Genomic DNA, 12023 nt, shown 5'->3' on the forward strand with positions numbered 1-12023 from the left:
CTCGCTAAAAAACAATGGCCCTATTTTTTACTACAGACATAAGCCATATTTGGAAATGTGGTGGACACTTGTTACAAAGGAAACCTCTCTTTGAAATTGCAAAGCAAATGCAAAAAAAAAAAAAGGGGGGGGGCCTTGAAGGGAGGCAGCATTTCACAGTGGGTAAGCATAAAAGCTCAGGGGTCAAACAGACCAGTGTTGGAACCCTGTCTCCATCACTGTTACCAGCTGTGTGGACCTCGTACATTGCTTTACTTCTCTGAGTCATAGGTTCCTCATCTATAAATTGGAGATCATAATCTTTACCTCAAGAGAATCGTATTATCTAAGGAGGAACTGAAATCATGTGTTTACAGTTGTTTGCACAGTGCCTGGAAATAGAGTATGTACTCAAATCATGCAAACAAGTAAATCACCCATTTTTACCCAGGCTTTGAAAATTTCATGCTGTCCCTACTACTTTCACCTATCAACATTTTGCCTATTCCAAGACCAGCTCAAATACGATTTTCTACACAAAGACCCCCTAGCTCCACGCAGGCTGCCATCACCTCACGCTCCTTAAAGTCCCATAGCCTTTCGCGCCCAGCACCTTGCTTTGCTAGTTAATGTACGTGTCTTGTCGCTCTCCTAGAATGAAACCTTTGAAAGGGAGGATCTATAACTTAGACTTTTCGTTATCTTCATTGCGTCTCGTGCACTGAATTTTATGCTCAAATATTGGTTGAATAAATAAAAAGTACTCACATTGTACATCAATGTACACAGAAAGCATTCATCCCCTCCCTGACACTGATAAGATCATATTGCTTCAGAAGAACTAAAGAGTGATAAATGTATAATAGTTTAGGCAGGACTTCTTTGTAAGGAATTGTCCAAGATGGGGAAGAACGATGCCCTTCCCGCTAAAGAAAGCTTTTATAAGATTATATGAGTAAAACTTTCATATAAAAGTTACAGTTTTTCTTAGTTTCTGCTATTCTGATCTCTTCTCTGTGTACATCATGAAGGTAGAGACATGTGGCTTTTTAAAACAAATCCCCCTCTGATATTGGCTTTCTTTGTTTGATAAGTCACTTAACCCCGTGGCCTCAGTTTGGCCATCTGTACCATGGGGACCATCCTTGGCCACCTATGTAGTTAAAATTAGATAAAGGAGTGAAAGCCTTTTGGAATATCCTGGGGGGTGGAGAAGACATTAAGTTTCCATAAAAGCATTTGTATGTCATTATACATTATTACAATTACTATGCACTTTAAGCTGAAAGATTGGGCTTTCAAAGACTTTCTTTTATCAGCACTTAATTTTTTAATTTCAACCATAAGAAAGTATTTAATCACGACAGTTTATTTTATTCACGATAATTGAAAAAAATCTTTGTTCTTCCCTTTGCTTTTTTAAGAGTTATAAGTTTGATAATTTAAAGGATCTAACTCCTTTTATTGGAATTATTTGGAGCAATCAGTGATATTTTAGAGTCTCTTGGAAGTTCATCTTCTTGAAATTTAGATGTCTGCCTAAAATCTTTGCTATTTTCAAAAACAAGATAATGAATTATACTTAATTTAAGCATTTCACTTAATTTAATGCTTTACACTAAGTAAAGCAACTCTTGTGATTTAGGGTTTTAGAAATGGGGAGGTGCCCACACTGTACACATTGCAAGGCAGAGGTTGAAAATAATTAGCAAGTAAGCACTTATTGAGCCTCGTCTAGAACCACAGAATTTGAGAACAGTGCTCTGGAAATCTGGTCTCATCCATTTCCTGTATCAGCTAAGAATGTGTTTGATTGCAAGTAACAGAAGATCTGACTAAACAGGTTTTATGTTTCTCATATAAAAACAAGTATATAATTCAAGACTGTGATAATCCAAGGATTGAGATTTTATCTCTTAGCCTTGCTTTAGTGGGTTGTGTTCATCTTCATACTGTGACCTCCTGGTCACAATGTGGCCACTGCATACCTGCCTCACATCTGCATTCCAAGCAGAAAGCAAGGCCGGCTCATTCTGCCACCTTTTGTAGAATGTTATGCAGCATGGTCCGAACTATGCCACATGATGACCTCTAGCTGCAAGAGAGGCTAGGAAGTCTAGATTATTTTTTTTAGCTGAACACATTGCCACTCTGTATAAAATTAGGGCTTTATAAGTGGGTAAGTAGGAGGGGAATATGCCAGTGAGCAGTTAGTAATGTATTCCGTGTTACTCCTGCAGATGAGAGATCTCAGCCAAGAACAGAAATCAAGTCTCCAATTCAGTACCTCTTCCCCTATGTCACTTGGTTCTACCTTTTTCTCCCCACTGGGAGAAATAAACTGTATTTATTGAAACAATTAATTTGTTTTCACATTTTTTATTAGTCTTAAGACATAACAGCCATTTAGATCTTTTGATAAGCATGACATAACCCATGTTATCACACTGAGTTTTTTAATAACAGCCATAAACAAATCATTTGACCTTTTTTTTTATTAGCCTGTGAATCCTTGCTACTGGTAATGCGGGGTTTCTGTTAGAGGCAAGGCACTTCAAAACACAATTTTTGAGGTCAGTGTGACTTTTTTGATATTAAAATTGACTTGCACACTCCCCTGACTGTCTGGGGATCTGTTCGTTTTTTTCCACCAATATTTATCAAGCACTACAGCGGGTACAAGGCACTCTACTTGTTGCCGAATAGAGTGAACGAGAGAAGCTAGGACTCTGGCCTCAGAGTGCTTTCCTCCTGGTGGATGACAGGACAAGAAAGCCAGCAGTTCTATTACTGTGATAGGGGAAGCTCAGGGTGTCGTCAGGGACAAGGGCATCCTGATAGAGAACTACCGTGGCATTTTGGCATTGGGAAGAGTCCAAACAAGCCTAAGACTTAACCCCTCTTCTCCTGCAGAGTGCCTTCTGATTGTAAGCATGCAAAACAAAGTGACAGCGACAAGTTGTGCTTTTCAATAACTAAGTGCTGAGGAATTAAAGACCCACACGATGTGAGCATGAAGCTAAACCACCCACTTCTTTATGAGTCAGAAAACATATATACATGAAGGGAGTTTAGAAGTAAAATTGCCTGCCCCGGTACTAAAAATATACATAAGATATGCTGAAACAATAGCCATATAAGCCAAAGATTTATTGTGTGGCTTTCAAAGAGTCATGCCAGTTTCTGTTTGGAGAGGTAGTCAGAAGTTTATATGCTCTATAAACCTCTCTAAGTCCATGATCCTTGTGATTCAAGCAGGGATCCTGCTCTTAGTGATGAAACATCTAAGGGTCTGCAGTTAACAATATTTCCCGGTTTGGCCAAGAAAAACATACTGCAGAGAATTATGAGAATTAAGATCACCTTCCAGGAAGTGGAGGTCACCAGGAAAGGTTGGAGGAGTGTGGATTCGTAGACAATAATAGAGGAGGAAGGAAGGAGAGGTAAAATATGAAGGCAGCAGTTATCACTAGATGACAGGGCCCCTCAGAGCAGGAACCATGGCTTTATTCTTCCTATCTGTGCTCCTCAGCCTCGTGCCTGGCATAAGGAAAGCACTCAACAGATATTTGTTGAATAAATGAATGACTGCATGGATTTGATTGAAGACACACAGAAAGTTTGGGAATAACAGGGAGTCACTTCCATCCCCCATTTGTAATAATAATACAATATTCAAGTGCATGTATTCGGTAGGATTTAGGGAGATGCATTGCATGGTGAATAAATGCTCAATACATATTTGCTTTGCCTTAATGAAGAGCTTCTACCTTGCTAGGCATTAAGAAAAATACTGAGCTTGAGATGATCCCCTTTTTGTAGAATATTTGCTGTATTACAAATTTTTTTGTCAAAATTAAGGGCCTGCAAGAAGAAGTATTCCCTTTAATCGCCACCATAACCATGGCATCTCTCCCTTGGCATAGGCCCCCTTGATCTAAGTGATAGGTGTGTTCAGCTTTCTCGTATCGTATCTGCAAACTTCTTTGCCTCTTAGGAAAGCTTTTAACTTAGTTGTAGAACCTGCTGGCGCTCCTTTCAAAGGAGCTAAATCTAATTTGTCTCTCCTGGTTTAGTGCAATTGAATCATCTCAGGGAAATGAGAAGCAATTAAGTACCTGTTGCTAACAAGGTGCTGAAATAATCTGCCAACAGACGCAAGGTGTTTATTTATTATTGGAGTATGTCATTTGAGAAAACATTACGTTGTCATTCTACAATAAGAATTGCCAGAATTGATTTTCAAATGCAGGCATCAGAGACCTAACAAGTACCACCTTTGAGGAGCATTGAAAGACAAGTAAGTAGGGCTTATGAACGTTGGTCAAGGTTAGCTCAAATGCTGGTGTCCAGCCCAGTGGGAAACACTGCCGATGGGATTTGAAGGATCTGGATGGCAAAGAGGAAAGGCAGCTTTTTAGCAAAGACCCTTTAAGTCCCAGTTCAGGAAATTATTAAATTCATTAGCCAGATACTTATAACCAGCTATTACTGCCCAGCCAAAGGAAAAAACAGTGCCAGCAAATGTTTTAAAACTACAACTAAACAAAAGTCAGGAAGCGTGTAATTAAAACTGTACCTTTATTGTATTGTAAAGAGTTTCACTATGACATGGAAAATATTTAAAGGAGAAGGCTGTTTAGCTAATTTGTCTGCAAGTGAACTGCTTAGTGGAAAACTATCCTAAATTAACTGTAAGGCCACCCACCGAGTGAACCTCATAAAAGGCCATGGCTGCTCAGCTTGGTTTTGTGTAACCGTTCAATAATTACTAGATAAATGCATAACTAAAAGCTCTATTACACTAATAATTTGTACTGAGATAGATGTGTGGGACACCCTGCTGGGTTAATTTGTCATCCCCACAGCAAACTTCTAAAGAGAGCTCTTCTGTAGGGGAATCGTGCTAATATGTGGTCCCAAGGAGGACAGGTTAGTGCAGTAAGACCAATTGGCTCCTTAATCTCCTAAAGAGGCAAAATGCCCCCAGGGTGAGTGCCAAAGAGAAAAATAGGGTGCTTAACCACGTGTGCCTAGATTTAAACTCATCTTGACAAAAGAAACTGCTCTCCCTTGGAATTCCTGGCCCCTTTCCCTCCATCTCTCTGTCTCTCCCTCCCTCTCTTCCTTCCCCTGCTCCCCCACCATAGACCCACATAGGCACACATGGTGAAGGCAGGGTTCTGAGCAAGGTTTCTTTAAAATCCTCTCATTGATAAGACTTCCCAGTACGGCTTCTACTATAAATCACATAATCAGATAAATCCCTAGCAGTTCTTTCTTCTTGGTCTAGCTTAATATCATGTGGATTCCATGTTTGAACTCATTCTTTATTTTCCTCTTTTCGGAGTGGAATAAAAAAGTCAGTATTGGACTTGTATCTCCTCTTTATGTGGAATGTTTTCCTCTGTCACATACACACACACACAATTGCTGTTTTAAATATGAGGCTCACATTGAAGCTTCAGTGCAGGGTTTTCAGCCTCCCCTATTGACAGAACCATAAATCATGTTAAAGTTAAGTGAATTACTGTAGCATAGAACTGTGGCTTTAACAATGTTTATGTAGTATCAGCTTATCATCCATGTAGGCGGGGGGGGGGTGGCGGTGAGCACTAATATTTGAAATGGGAACGGACGGCCCTATTAATGTGGTCGCAGTATCCCAGAGAGTCACCCATTTCATGCCGCCTCCTTTGTATTGTTAAAATGAGTGTACTTAATCACACGTAGAGAATGTTGTTTAAAATGTGTATTTCCAGAGTAAATTTCCAGTTGTCATGTGCCATTTCTTCATATGAAATGGCGGTCGCTCCCCCACCCCCGGTCAAACACTTCCTTTTTCTGATGTGCAAAACACACGTGAGCAACATCAGAGTTGCCAGGTTCCAATACAATAATAAGGGACCTGTGAACAAAAACTTCTGAAGGGAAATAAACCATTTGACCTCCGAGAAAGAATTCAGAGGGGAGCCGCGGAGCACAATGCAAAGTGCGCAGGCTGTGGGGTCAGCCAGCATAGAATTCGGGTGCTGGCTGGCCACTTGGGATCCGCGTACGCTTGTGCGGCTCACTTATCTTCTACCTGCCTTTGTTTTCCCACCTGTACCAAACGTTAAAGCCTGAGGAGGCAGAGGGAGTGAAATGACATATGGAAAGGGCTGGGAACTGTCGTAAGTACGGTGACTAAATGTTCCCTATCTCTGTGACGGGTCCTTTTATCCTCATACCTGCATTTGCTTTCTTTGCACGTGATTCTCTGGAGAAAGTTCTCATTTCCTTCATTCTTCCATCCTCATCCCCAGCCTACTCTTCCTACCTGCTCCTGTGGGTCTGGGAGGAGTGTGTGTTTCTCCTCTCTGGGAGGAGCCACGGATGCTCAGAGGAGGACATGTGGTCTCAGGGAAGTGAGGCAACCTGGTTACCCCATCCCACTGCTCTTGTCTGTTTGGGAAAACAGGGGAATCTGCCCAGTGGGGCAAGTAAATAGCTCCCTCCCATGCTAGGCAGCCCTTTAGCCATGGTAGAGACTTCTCTTGGCTCTGTCTTCATTCAGGCATGGCTCTTGCTAAAGTTAAGATAAGCACCTCTTTGGTTAACAAGAGTCTGTTGTTTATAAGAATCAATTCAGCGGGTAATTACTGAGCATGCTAGGCCCTAATGAACAAACCAGACGAGTTCTGGCCCCACATCTAGCCAAACAGGTAGATAGGAAACAAATTATTATCACTATGATGAGATTAATGAGAGGCGATCTCAAGAAAGGGATAATCCCCACAGTATTTGTGGGGGGTTGGATTTATGCACGTCAGTTTGTGTGGGTCCCTTCCATTGGCATGCGATATGAATTTAGAAAACCTTGGCATCCCTGAGGGATATCTCCAGATCTTTCCAAATCCTCCAGTTCCTGAACACTATAATAAAAGTTGTGGAATTGTTGCATACCTGGTAATGAATGCTTTGAAGATATGTTCATATAGATCCTTTCAAGTGAAATATTTTTAAAAGTGAAAGAAACCCAACCAAATTCCTTCACCATCCCCTCTACCCCTCCAAAAGAAAATCATGGATTGGTGCTTGTAAGTAAAATGTCTAGGGGTGGATGGCTTCAGGCAGAGCTGGATCCAGATGCTCAGGTGATACCTTCAGAAATCTGTATGTCTTGTTCTTTCCCTCAGCTCTTCTGTCTTCTGTGTAAACTTCATTCTGAGGCTGAATCTCCTCAGACTGCGGCATTAATGATGTGGGCAGCTCCAGGTTTAATTCCCACCAATATAACAATCCCAAGGGAGAAAGAGAATAGCTTTTTCACAGTAGATCTGGGCAAGGTTCTACTCCTGGATGCTTATGGCTCTAATTGTCCTGGTTTGGGTCCTTTGCTTGGGTCACTTTTGGAATAATCCTTATGTTTAAGAGATAAGGGGGTTTCTCACTGGTGTGGCCTGGGTTGCATACCTACCTGCAGAACCAGTGGGTGGGGTTGAGACCACTCTCACTACATAGGCTGGGGCTGAGGGAAGGATAGGTACCCCCAAAAACCATGAGAGCTCTGTTTCCAGAGGGAATGGTAAGGAACTGCTGGACAGACAGAACTACTAACTGTCCCCTGCAGGAGATAAGAACAAAGCTGTCCTGAGCTTGGAGCAATGGGCTCAGCTTTCTCCCTAGCTGAAGTGACTTATTCTTGTGGTGAGGACTTGCAGAGCACAGGTAAATTCAGGTACTAGAAAGTGACTACTAGCCCATGCTATGAGCTTCCAGGTCCATGAAAACAGTTCAACTTTTGATTCCCAGTTATCTCACGTTGCCACATTACATTATATGATCTAGATTATTTTTCACGTATCTTTATTCTAAAGAAAATAATTCTAAGAATAGTAAATAACCCACTGTCTAATATACTGTCTAGTACATAGTTGATTCTCAACACATACTTTTTAAATGAGCGAGCCCTGCTATGTAACTAGAATTAATTCTAATCCTGAGAAAAATCTTTTTTTTGTATGCTATTTTATCCAATTTATAGATAAGGAAGTGTGGGCTCAGAAATGTTTAAGTGACTTTGCGTGGATTAGGATAGGGAGTGATGATTTCAAACACAGAGGAGTTGAGCTCTAAAACCCAAACATGACATATGATTTCCATTTTGCAGTAGAGGAAGCCAGGAGGCTGACCCACAGAGCTATCTGATACCCAACCTGGGATAAAAGCTTGGACCCCTGACTTCAGACACTGGACTGATTCTTCTCATACTTCCTCCCCTTGTGTGAAATCTACCACAGTAGGAATAAATCCTTCGATCCTATGAGGTGTATTCAGGAAGATACTTGGAATTCAGGAGGATGCTTTGAAAGTAACCTCCACTTTAGTAATCCTGTCTCTCAGAAATAGGGGCTTAAACCACACCATAAACCTGACGATTTGGTGGGGGAAATGCTGCCAATCAGCCCGCGTTTTTATGTTTATCATGGGTTTTATTGTCATTTATTTGCTTGTTTTTTTGCCTTTTTTTCTTTTCACGTCAGCAAACACAAACTACCAGTAATCCTCTGAGAGGCTGGAGCATCTCCACGGACTTTACTTTGGAAACTCTCTTTTGCAGGACTGCAGTTTGTAATTCCAGTACAATCCCAACAGGTTGCGAGAGGACTCCCTGCCTATTTCTGTTCACCTCTGTGATCACCCAGTCTGTGGGGTTGCTTTTTTCTCAAGTGTTTTGCCATATTTCTTATCCTTCATCTCTTATTTCTTAGCATTCATTGCTTGCAGATAACATAGAAGCTCAAATTCCCTTCATGCGATGGGATTCTTGTCCACTCTGCTTGTGAAACAGTCCCTCTTCATATTTCCAATAATCATTGCTGTTGTGTGGCATTTGAACATATTTCACATTAGCCATCATGACGGCCTAAGCAAGTAGTGTGCAAATGTGGTGTATTCAGAGAGGAGGTCCTGTCAGGATCCGAAGGCAGGAGCTCCATCTCACAGAGCTTGAACAAGCACACTTGGGGATTTTAAACCTCTAAAAATTACAGCCTTCCCAAAGCTGGGATGTCATAGAGACTGTGTCCAGAAATACTCTATAACTTAGTATCTCAGAAACATTTTAAAAATAATTTATTTTAAAGGGCACATGCTCCCTAGTTTCAGATATTTTAGATTTCAGTGTTATTACTATGGATCAATTGTACTGAGTATTTATAACTGTAATCCCAGAGACAGAGTTCCACTGGAATGCAAAGCTAGGTGAGCATCAGTGATTGAGTACATTTTGCAGAGGAGAGATCTAGAAGAGAAAGAAGTCACCCGTATTTATAAGCAAAGTAGTGGCAGAAACAAAACTAAAAGTCCCTTAATCAAGTTAGAAATTTTAAAAAAATAATAATATTTAGAAAATTTTCCTTTACTCCAGATCTTCTTTAAAAACTTTTTTAAATTTAAATTTTTTATTTAAAGATTTTATTTATTTATTTGACAGAGACAGCGAGAGAGGGAACACAAGCAGGGGGAGTGCGAGAGGGAGAAGCAGGCTTCCCGCCGAGCCGGGAGCCCGATGCGGGGCTCGATCTCAGGACCTTGGGATCATGACCTGAGCCGAAGGCAGACACTTAATGACCGAGCCACCCAGGAGCCCCTAAAAACTTTTTTTTTCTAGCAGTAACATGTATTAGATCTCCGATAAGCAACTCTCAAAAACTGACATGGTGGGCCTTTCAAGGGGATGATAGAAATTTCCATCGTATCTGGGTTTGCGGGGGTGGGGCAGGAGAAGACATGCTCAGATTCTGATTAGGTTGGAAGCGTGCCTGGGTAGCAGGGGTCTACGTGGTAAAGGGGGAGGTCAGTGTGGACACTCAAGGACTGTAGATCTAAGTGAAGAATAGAGTCTAGAGGGAGACAGCCCCCTAGTTCTAAGTTTCTACTTTGTCAGAGTTTGAGATTTAAACAAAGGTACAGGTTCAAAGTATATTTGGTCAAAAACAGTCTTTATAGGTCATTGTATCTATGACCATTAGATCAGAGTTGTTGCTGTGGTTGCTTTGTTTTGCATTTTGTTGTTAACGGATTTTTTTTCAAGGCCCTCTTGTCATGTCCATACTGACAGTACCTGCTCTTCCATCAATATTTATGTATTCATTTGTCCAAGTGACAGATAAGCAGCAGGTCCCTCTTACTCTTATTTAATATTCCTTTCCCCTTGTGTATTCTGTAATCCAAACAAGTCTTAGCAAATAGGAACAGATTTCAATTTATTCATCTCCCATCCGCATCCCCATCCTTACTTATGATAGTATTACCCATAAAAGAAGCTATTTATGGATCACTTACCCACATGGTCAGGAACTACACCTTGTGTCTTATATACTTGTCTCATTGGATCCTAACAACAGTCTTGAGGTATTATTAGCCCCACTGTACAGATGGCAAAACCGAGTCATAGAGAAGCTCGGAAACTTAAAGTATAGCTGGTAAGTGAAAGACTTAGAAGTTAAATCTATACCTGTCAGACTCTAAAGCCCACAGTCCTCATATTACACCTCTACTTTTTTTGGATTCCTATGTTTAACTTGAAATTGTACACACACAGGTGTGGGAAACCAGCACAGATGAAAGCAGGTTAGATAATGGTGAAGAGGGACAATCAAAGAGCTATAGTGGGGGGTGGGAGCAGGAGTGGGTGAAGGTAGTCCAAAGGCACAAACTCCCATCAAAGAGAAAAAGAGCGACAGTGGATAGTTAGTGGAAATAGAGAAGGCAAGCAGATTGCTTTGAAAGCTTCAAAGAGGTGAGTCTTCGGCAGAAAGATGGACCAGGACAAGGACAGGGTTTGGTAGGGAAGAGGTGGAAGGGGCAGGGATCGTCAGGGGCTCAACTCACAAGCACAGCATGGCAGGTGTCTGGAGGGTGGACAGGAATTATGTGGGTCTATGCCAGGGGCCCGCGAACTATGGCCCACAAGTCAAATCCAGCCCTCTGCCTGTTTTTGAAAATAAAATGTTACTGGAACATGGCCACGCTCGTTTGTTTGTGTAATATCTGTGGCTGCTTCTGCAGCACAGCAGCGGAGACCGTGCAGCCTGCAAAGCCTAAACTCTTCGCTCTCCGGCCCTTACAGAAAATGTGTGCCAACCCCGGGTCTAGATGCTAAGACAGGGCCTCAGCACAGGAAGGGTCTTTCAGGAGCAAAAATGGATCTAAATAAAAATTTTAAAAGACCTCGCCCTCCCCCCTCCCCCTTTCTGTCTGTTTGTCCAGAAGACATTGGAATTTGATCTCCAACCTGAGGATCCCCTTAATTCAAATGGAGTAGAATATACCAATCGTCTTGGAAATGCAGTGTAGCGTAAAGTTACTTTGGTAGCAGTAATATAAAAATACTAAGGGCTTTACCAGGTATCATGCAGTGTCAGATATGTTTCTCTCCGGTGACATCTGGGTCTTTCACATGCATCTCGGCGATGGTGAAGATAGGTGCTATATGTTTTGAAAACCTTGGCTTGCCTCAAATCAAAGGCTGGCTATTCAGAAAAGGCTCCTCCTCCTCGAGGTTTAAAAACCATTGCCAATTCCCCTTTCCTTGTGTCTCTGTTAAAACAAATCCCGTAACTCCAAAGTCCTGGGCTTTGATAAGTGGCAGGTCTGACTCAGGCATGATTTATAAATTATAGCTATGGACCATTAAGATAGATTTCTCAGCTTTAGGTAAGCTAGAGTGGTGTCATATACGGTGGTTTTGAATTTCTGAAGAAGCCAAATGTGTAGCAGTTGACAACCCAAATAATTCAAATTCCATTTGCTTTTGTGGAAGCCTTTATTTTTTTTTTTTTCCTTCCACTTTCTTCTCCTTTTAGAGTTCTGCCTTGTTAAAAATCTTTACTTCTAAATATGAGTAGTCAGGAGTTTTTTTGTTTTTTTTTTAAAGATTTTATTTATTTATTTGACAGAGAGATAGACAGAAGAGCACAAGCAGAGGGAGTGGCAGAGGGAGAGGGAGAAGCAGGCTCTGCACTGAGCAGGGAACCCGATGCGGGGCTCGATCCCAG

The 12023-nt window shown here is 41.5% G+C and overlaps 1 protein-coding gene across 10 annotated transcripts in view; it reads left to right on the top strand.

Annotated features, from left to right (window-relative positions):
• The window catches only part of NFIA (nuclear factor I A), a 368371-nt gene that overhangs the window by 292122 nt on the left and 64226 nt on the right, over positions 1 to 12023 (top strand). The gene's annotated exons all lie outside the window — the stretch shown is intronic.

This window comes from Leptonychotes weddellii, chromosome 4, assembly GCF_054177405.1.
Source record: "Leptonychotes weddellii isolate Sample4059 chromosome 4, ASM5417740v2, whole genome shotgun sequence".
Lineage (NCBI taxonomy): Eukaryota > Metazoa > Chordata > Mammalia > Carnivora > Phocidae > Leptonychotes > Leptonychotes weddellii.